The sequence below is a fragment of the Rhinopithecus bieti genome, unplaced genomic scaffold (genome assembly GCF_001698545.2).
Source record: "Rhinopithecus bieti isolate Rb0 unplaced genomic scaffold, ASM169854v2 scaffold_76, whole genome shotgun sequence".
Taxonomy (NCBI): Eukaryota; Metazoa; Chordata; class Mammalia; order Primates; family Cercopithecidae; genus Rhinopithecus; species Rhinopithecus bieti.
Window position 1 is genome coordinate 2169996 of NW_016803343.1, and position 8665 is coordinate 2178660.

Consider the following 8665-nt stretch of genomic DNA (forward strand, 5'->3'; position numbering starts at 1 on the left):
TTTTTTTTTTTTTTTCTTTTCTTTCCATTTGCTTGCTAATTCTTCCTTCATCCCTTTATTTTGAGCCTACGTGTGCCTTTGCAGGTGAGATGGGTCTCCTGAATACAGCACACCAATGGTCTTGACTCTATCCAATTTGCCAGTCTGTGTCTTTTAATTGGGGCATTTAGCTCATTTACATTTAAGGCTAATATGGTTATATGTGAATTTGATCCTGTCATTATAATGCTATCTGGTTATTTTGCCCATTAGTTGATGCAGATTCTTCATAGCATCGCTGGTCTTTGCAATTTGGTATGTTTTTGCAGTGGCTGTTACCGGTTGTTCCTTTCCATGTTTAGTGCTTCCTTCAGGAGCTCTTGTAAGGCAGGCCTGGTGGTGACAAAATGTCTCAGTATTTGCTTGTCTGTAAAGGATTTTATTTCTCCTTTGCTTATGAAGCTTAGTTTGGCTGGATATGAAATTCTGGGTTGAAAATTCTTTTCTTTAAGAATGTTGAATATTGGTCCCCACTCTCTTCTGGCTTGTAGGGTTTCCGCTGAGAGATCCACTGTTAGTCTGATGGGCTTCCCTTTGCGGGTAGCCCAGCTTTTCTCCCTGGCTACCCTTAACATGGTTTCCTTCATTTCACCCTTGGTGAATCTGACCAAGTGATTAGGTGAATGTGTCTTGGGGTTGCTCTTCTTGAGGAGTATCTTTATGGTATTTTCTGTATTTCCTGAATTTGAATGTTGGCATACCTTGCTATGTTGGGGAAGTTCTCCCGGATAACACCCTGAAGAGTGTTTTCCAACTTGGTTCTGTTCTCCTCATCACTTTCAGGTACATCAATCAAACATAGATTTTGGTCTTTTCACATAGTCCCATATTTCTTGGAGACTTTGTTGGTTTCTTTTCACTCTTTCTTTCTCTAATCTTGTCTTCTCGCTTTTTTCATTGAGTTGATCTCCAATCTCTGATATCCTTTCTTCCACTTGATTGATTCAGCTATTGATACTTGTGTATCATACTTGTGTATGCTTCACGAAGTTCTCATGCTGTGTTCAGCTCCATCAGGTCATTTATGTTCTTCTCTAAACTGGTTATTCTAGTTAGCAATTCATCTTACCTTTTTTTCAAGGTTCTTAACTTCCTTGCGTTGGATTAGAACATGTTCCTTTAGCTCAGAGAAGTTTGTTATTGTCCACCTTCTGAAGCCTACTACTGTCAATTCGTCAAACTCATTCTCCATCCAGTTTTGTTCCCTTGCTGGTGAGGAGTTGTGATCCTTTGGAGGAGAAGAGGCATTCTGGTTTTTGGAATTTCAGCCTTTTTGCACTGGTTTCTCCCCATCTTTGTGGATTTATCTACCCTTGGTCTTTGATGTTGGTGACCTTCGGATGGGGTCTCTGAGTGGACATCCTTTCTGTTGATGTTGATGGTATTTCTTTCTGTTTGTTAGTTTTCCTTCTAACAGTCAGGCCCCTGTGCTGCAGGTCTGCTGGAGTTTGCTGGAGGTCCACTCCAGACCCTGTTTGCCTGCGTATCAGTGGCTGAGGCTGCAGAACAGCAAAGAAAGCTGCCTCTTCCATCTCTGGAAGCTTCGTCCCAGAGAGGCACCCACCAGATGCCAGCCGGAGCTCTCCTCAGCTCTCCTCTATGAGGTGTCTGTTGGACCCTACTGGGAGGTGTTTCCCATTCAGGATACACAGGGGTCAGGGACCCACTTGAGAAAGAGTCTGTCCCTTATCAGAGTTCGAATGCTGTGCTGGGAGATCTGCTGCTCTCTTCAGAGCTGTCAGGCGCTGCACCCACAGCCACCCCTTCCCCCAGCTGCTCTGTCCCAGGGAGATGGGGGTTTTATCTATAAGTCTCTGACTGGGGCTGCTGCCATTTTTTCAGAGATGCCCTGCCCAGAGGGAAGGAATCTAGAGAGGCAGTCTGGCCACAGTGGCCTTGCTGAGCTGCAGTGGGCTCTACCCAGTTTGAACTGGGTAGCTTTGTTTACACTGTGAGGGTAAAACCATCTACTCAAGCCTCAGCAATGGCGGATGCCCCTCCCCCCACCAAACTCCAGTGTCCTAGGTCGACCTCAGACTGCTGTGCTAGCAGTGAGAATTTCAAGCCAATGGATCTTAGCTTTCTGGGCTCCGTGGGGGTGGGACCTGCTGAGCCAGACCACTTGGCACTCTGGCTTCAGCCCCTTTTCCAAGGGAGTGAACGGTTTTGTCTCACTGGCATTCCAGGTGCCACTGGAATATGAAAAAACTCCTGCAGCTAGCTCAGTGTCTGCCTAAATGGCCACCCAGTTTTGTACTTGAAGCCTAAAGCCCTGCTCACATAGGCACCAGAGGGATTCTCCTGGTCTGTGGGTTGCAAAGACCAAGGGAAAAGTGCAATATCTGGGCCAGAGTGCACCGTTCCTCCCAGTATAGTTTCTCATGGCTTCTATTGGCTGGGGGAGGGAAATCCTCTGACCCTTTGTGCTTCCTGGGTGAGGTGATGCCCCACCCTGCTCCAGCTTGCCCTCCGTGGGCTACACTCAGTGTCCAACTAGTCCCAATGAGATGAACTGGGTACTTCAGTTGGAAATGCAGAAATCACCTGCCTTTTGCGTTGATCTCACTGGGAGTTGCAGACCAGAGCTATTCCTATTTGGCCATCTTGCTAGCCTCAGGCTTGAGTTAATACTTTTAGGAGGTGTTGATTGGTTCTCTGTGAGGTTGTCCAGGATTCACTTATCCTACACAAACATTTTGGAGATCAATTACTGATGAGATTAAGGAATTTAAAGATGATTTTAAGAAGCAAAATTCTGAAATGCAACTGGTATACAATTAACTTGGAATTTTTTAACCTTTATGATCTGAATGTTGGTGTTCCTCCACAATCCATATGTTGGAACCTAATAGTCATGTGATAGTATTAAAAGGTGGGGCCATTTGAAAAATCATTAAATCATGATGGTTCTACCTTCATGAGTGGGATTAGTGCTTGTCTTAATCTGTTTTGTGCCATTATAACAGAATACCCAAGACTGGGTAATTTATAAAGAGTACAGATTTATGTATCACGGTTTTGAGGCTGAGAAGTCCAAGATCGAGGGGCTAGCATCTTGTTTAGGGACTTCTTGCTGCATCATAAGGCGTCACATGAGCAAGATACAGAAAAGGTAGCTGAACTGCCTCTTTTAAAATGATCCCACTTCCATATAACTAACATACTGCCATGATAACAGCATTAATTCATTCATGAGAGCAGAGCCCTCATAGCTGAATCATCTCTCATTAAGCTCCTCCTCCTAACACTGTGGCACTGGGGTTCCAGTTTGAAACATATAAACTTTGGAGGACACATTCAAGCCATAGCAGTGCCTTTACAAAAAAGGCTGAGGGATGTGCCCCTGGCCTTTCACCATGAGGGAATGCAGCAAGAGGTACCATCAATAAAACAGAGAGTGAGCCTTCAGCAGACACTGAATCTGCTGGTGTCCTAATCTTGGACTTTCCAGCCTCCAGAACTATGAGAAATAAATTTCTATTATTTATAAATTACTCATTCTAAGACATTCTGTTATAGCAGCCCAAATGAAGACAGAAATATACCATTGTATTGTAATAGTTAACCTTTAGTGACTGAAATACAGAAGACAAAGGATATTCAGAGAGAAAGAAATAATGTTTCTTTATAACTTATTTATTATTAATCAACAAACATTAATTGAGCATTTTGCTTTTGAACTAGATACTGGAAATACAAACAACTCAGTGGCTTCGCATATGTAATGTTTTCCTTCAAGAATGTTGCTACTACTTCTCTATCTAGAAACCTACTTATTCTTCCAGATTCAGTTTAAGGGATATTCCCTGAGCAAAGATTAATTCGTTGATCAAGCCTCGGTTCTTTGGTATATTATTTGTATATTGTGTGCATATTTATGTATATTGTGTGCATATTTATGTATAGTGTGTGCATATTTATGTATATTGTATATTATGTGCATGTTTTCAACCATGACTCTATTTTCTGTACTCTGTTTTTTAGCAAAAGAGGAATTAAGACATTAAATAAAAAGCAACTTCAAATATGCTTTAAAAGAATAAGAATAGTTAAATAATATACTTCTTGAGTCAATTTTAATCGTTTGTAAGTACAGATACAAAATATTTTATCATTGTGGTGATAATAACTAAATAGATAAAAGTAATGTGTCTACCAACTCATATCTACAAACTTAAGTGTAAACTCTTCAGAGAGATATCACTGTTAACCTTTTATCTTTCCTTCTTGCTTTTTAATGTTCACTGTTTTATAAAATTGTGATATTATTTTTGCCTCATTCTCTACACGTTACATGAGAAGCACTGATTTATGTGGCTAAATATTCTTCAAATTAATGATTTTTTTACTGGTATCATATCATATGTGTATCATATTTGGTTTAGCTATTACTCTATTATTGGACAGTTAGGTTATTTCCGGTTTCCTAGTATTATAAATCATGCTGAAATTCTTGAAGAAATTTTTTATTTTGAATTTTAACATTTCCAGAAGTGATATTACTATGTCAAATGATATGAGCACTGTTAAGGTCAAATTACTTTCCCAAAAGTTTGTTCCATGAGTAATAAATGAACATGCCAATTTTACCACACCCACCCTTGCCAACACTAGACATTATCATTTCAAAAACTTTGCCAGTTTGATACACAAGAAAGATTTCATTTTATTTCTTGAATAATTATTTCTGTTTTTATTCCGCTTTTGTCCTTTGGACAGTTGTGTTTTCGACCATGATTCTATTTTCTGCACTCTGTTTTTTAGCAAAAGAGGAATTAAGACATTAAATAAAAAGCAACTTCAAATATGCTTTTAAAAAGAATAAGAATGTTTAAATAATATACATCTTGAGTCAATTTTTAATTGTTGATAAGTACAGATATCAAAGCATTTTACCGTTGTGGTGATAATAACTGTAATGAGTAAAACCAAGACTCATATTTTAAAAACCATCCCCCAAGCTGGGAGGGAACTAAGAGACCAAAAAATGATTCAGACAAGCCCAGCATGGCAAGTAGGTAAGTTTATTAGGGCTTGCATATGAGGCACTCCTGGATGGCAGCAGGGCATCTTTAGAGATCTGTCCTGCCTCCCATCTCTACGCTGCTTTTAAGTTAATTATCTGGCTCTTTGCTGTGTGTGTGTGTGTGTGTGTGTGCGCGTGTGCGCTCGCGCGCGCATGTGTGTGTGTGTGTGTGTGATGGGACTGTTTTCCTTGTTAGCTTCTCATATAATCTCTCTGAGATGTTTGAGTTCTTAGGGACACCTGCTCCTTGGCTAGGCATCATGGCTTTGGCTCACAGCTTGGCCTCCAGGGTTCAGGCAGCAGACATAAACCCTTAAGTAACATGGTGAGGGACCTGTCACACTGCAATCCGTCAGCCCTTACATTCTTTCCACAAATCTTGTGTAAGAGTCCCTGAGTGGGATATGAGGGGAAGAACTCTACAAGTTTGTAACATGTAGACATGGCTTGTGTGTACAAGTCACATCCACAGTATACATAACAGCAGAAAAAGCAGAAGCTAAGTATAACTATAATGTCTATTAGCAATCATAACTCCAGTAAGTAGGTAAAGTATGTAACCATTTTGAGCATGAGTCAAGGAAACGTAATTGGGCTGTATCATGGAACTAAGTTGACATATTATTCAACTCATCTGTGACATTATCCTTTTTATCAGGGATATAGGTACAACAACAGGTAGTGTGTGTAAGGGCACATGTTGTTGGGTCTCCATCAAATTTGCCATTAGGCTTCCAGGTGGAGACAATCCCCAGTGAACCTGGGTTGCACTGTTGGTGCTGATGCACCTGACACTCCAGTTCTGTACGAAGAAAGGCAGACTGTTGCGAGGCATATCATTATCATTTGATAAGGGGAGGTATCCATATACCCAATAATTGGACTGGTTGCTGACTGCTACTGTAGTTACATTCCAGTGCAGCTTCCGTGGGTAGCAGGAACAACAGCCTATTGACATAAACACAGGTGTTTAGTAGGAGCCATCATGGGTGTATCCACTGCTTGTAACATTATTACTGCTGTGTTATCTCCCATTGGCCCCATTAGGGAGGCCACCATGTACTTCATGCCTAGCTTACAGTACAATACATAGTTTCCTTCCCCAAGAGTGGGCACAATAGCCAACTAGTAAGTTTCCAGCCTTGCCCACACTATCAGCACTATGCCTACTCCTGTAGGTATTGGTGCTGCCATGTGTTGATATTGTAAAGCTCTCAGACCTCTATAAAGGAGCATAGCTTGGATCACCTCTCCTCCATCAGTCTTCATAGTGCCCTCCAGTGCCATAAAACTGACCCAGTATGGGAGCATTTTCCAGCTCAACTTCAGGTCCACGTAGCCATTGACACTTGGCAGATCCACTGCTGTTCTCAGGAGCACAGTCTGCCCATCTGCTTTGGGAGCATGGATTGGAGTCTCAGGTAGTATTGAGAGTTTGTGACGCCTGTTTTACAGGCCTACCCAACCATTCACAGGGAATGATGCCATGTGTGGTAGAGGGTGACTCATTTAAAATTTGTATAGCTTCAGGAGATCCTTAGTCTAGTACCCTTAAGAATTGCCCTGAGACAATGCACATAATTGAGTTTTTTAACAGACTTTTTTTTTTTTCTATGAGGCCTACCCTGTTGGGTTATATGGCCAGTGGAATCTTTAGTCTATATTTTGTTCCGATGCCCCATGTTGGATATCATGACCTGTGAAATGGGGACCTTGATCACTATCCTTTTTGGCATGTCATACATGACACCAAGAGCAGTGAGACTCTTGGTGTTGAGTCTGAAGTTGAACTGGAGTTGAGTGGCATGTCTTACTGGGAAGGCCCCTGTAGTAGCCTCATTGTTGTGTCTGTACAAGTTAAGGCATACCTTCTCCCTCTACTTGGGGACAGGAGGCCAATATAACTGACTTGCCAGTCTTGTACAGTTGTATGGCTCGATGTATGTGAGTTGGTGTGGAGGGAACTTTTCCAGGTTGCAGTTATGAGCAGATCTCACAGTTCTGAGCAGCTGCCAAAGCATCTTCAGATTAGATTGGGATGCCTGCCACCTTTCGTATGGCCCACCCATCGCTGCCCCTTGGTGGCTGCTCATATGATGTACCCATATGACAGCCTCCTCCAATGGGCTTGAGCAAAATGCCCAAACATGAGTAAGGGCATCTGCCTCCTGACTTCTCAGAGGCAACCTGGGGCTGTGTGTATCCACAAGGTATACCTAAGTTAGGCATCAGGCATCATTCTCTTATAACTTGATGTGAATGTCTTGCCACATGAACATTCCCCAAAGGGGCTTGCCACAAACCTGCCAACTGTCTGTGGCCCATTGATTGATTCACATGGTAAGTCCTCTTTGTGTAGCCCAACTATCTGTATAGATGATTAGCAGCCAGGCCTCATAGGTGATGAGTATCCAAACTGCCTGTAACCTAGCCCTTTGTCCTAATCCCCATTCTCTCCATATGGTGTCAGCACCACAAACTGCTGACCAATGGTGTTGGGTAACTTTGCTAGACCCATCAGGGTATCAGGCCTAGTAGGTATCAGCTGGGACTCCTCATATATGTGGTTGACCTGGTAGGTGGATCCATTGCCATGTCTGCCACCTCCACTTGTTCATAGTGGATGGATCTTAATACTCCTATAGTGCCCAACTTAAAAGGACTAGTGGACAAGACACCCCTAAGTTGTAGACAGGGATGCCACTTATGCAGTGTGATGTGCCACTCCAGGCATGGGCTTGGCTAGGAGACCTTTCATGCACCCTTTTATGGAGTGGGCAGTTTTTTCTGTGGTGATCTGCTTTCTGGTGATGGCCTCCACTTGTTGCAATGTCCTATACAGGGCCAAGAGTTATTGCTCCAGGACTGCATAGTAGGATTCTGACCCCTTCTACAATTGAAATAAAAGCCCAACAGGTAACATTCCTGTTGGTTGCTTTTGCCACAAACCCCAGCTCATCCCTATGGCTCTCTAGTGGCTTCTAATCCAAAAGGATGCTGTGGCCGTGGGGCACCTAATGCTTTGGCTTGTTTTACCAATATTTTTGCTTTGTCAAATGCCTCTTGCTCTATATGTGTACAGTCTCATTTTTAATTTTCCTTTATTGAAGGAAAGGGGAAGAGTTTGTACCAAATGAAGAATGAGTGTTCTTCAGTAGCCCAGTAAACCTAGGACAACCTGGAGTTAGGTTACTATCTGGGGAACAGGCTACTGCGATACCTTATTGATGACAGCTCTGGGTATGTTTTACATCTTATCCAGCCAGGTGACTCTCAGGAATTTGATGGCTATACTGGGCCCCTGTTTCTTCCTGGGGTTAGCTTCTCATTCCCTATTTTTTGGGCCATCCAAGATAGTTTGTAGGGCAGTCTCCAAATCTGTGAAAGGCTCTGAGGTTTGCATGTCATCATTAATATAGTAAAACAGGGAGATCAAAGCAGGAAAAGAGAGTCTAGACAGGTCCTTTGAAACCATACTGTGACATGATGGGGCTGTGCAGGTACTTCTGTGGTAGCACCTAAAAAGTCTATCGTTGGTCCTACTAAGTGAAGGCAAACTGGTCTTGTGAATCTTCCACTAAAGGAATACTAGGAAAGGTG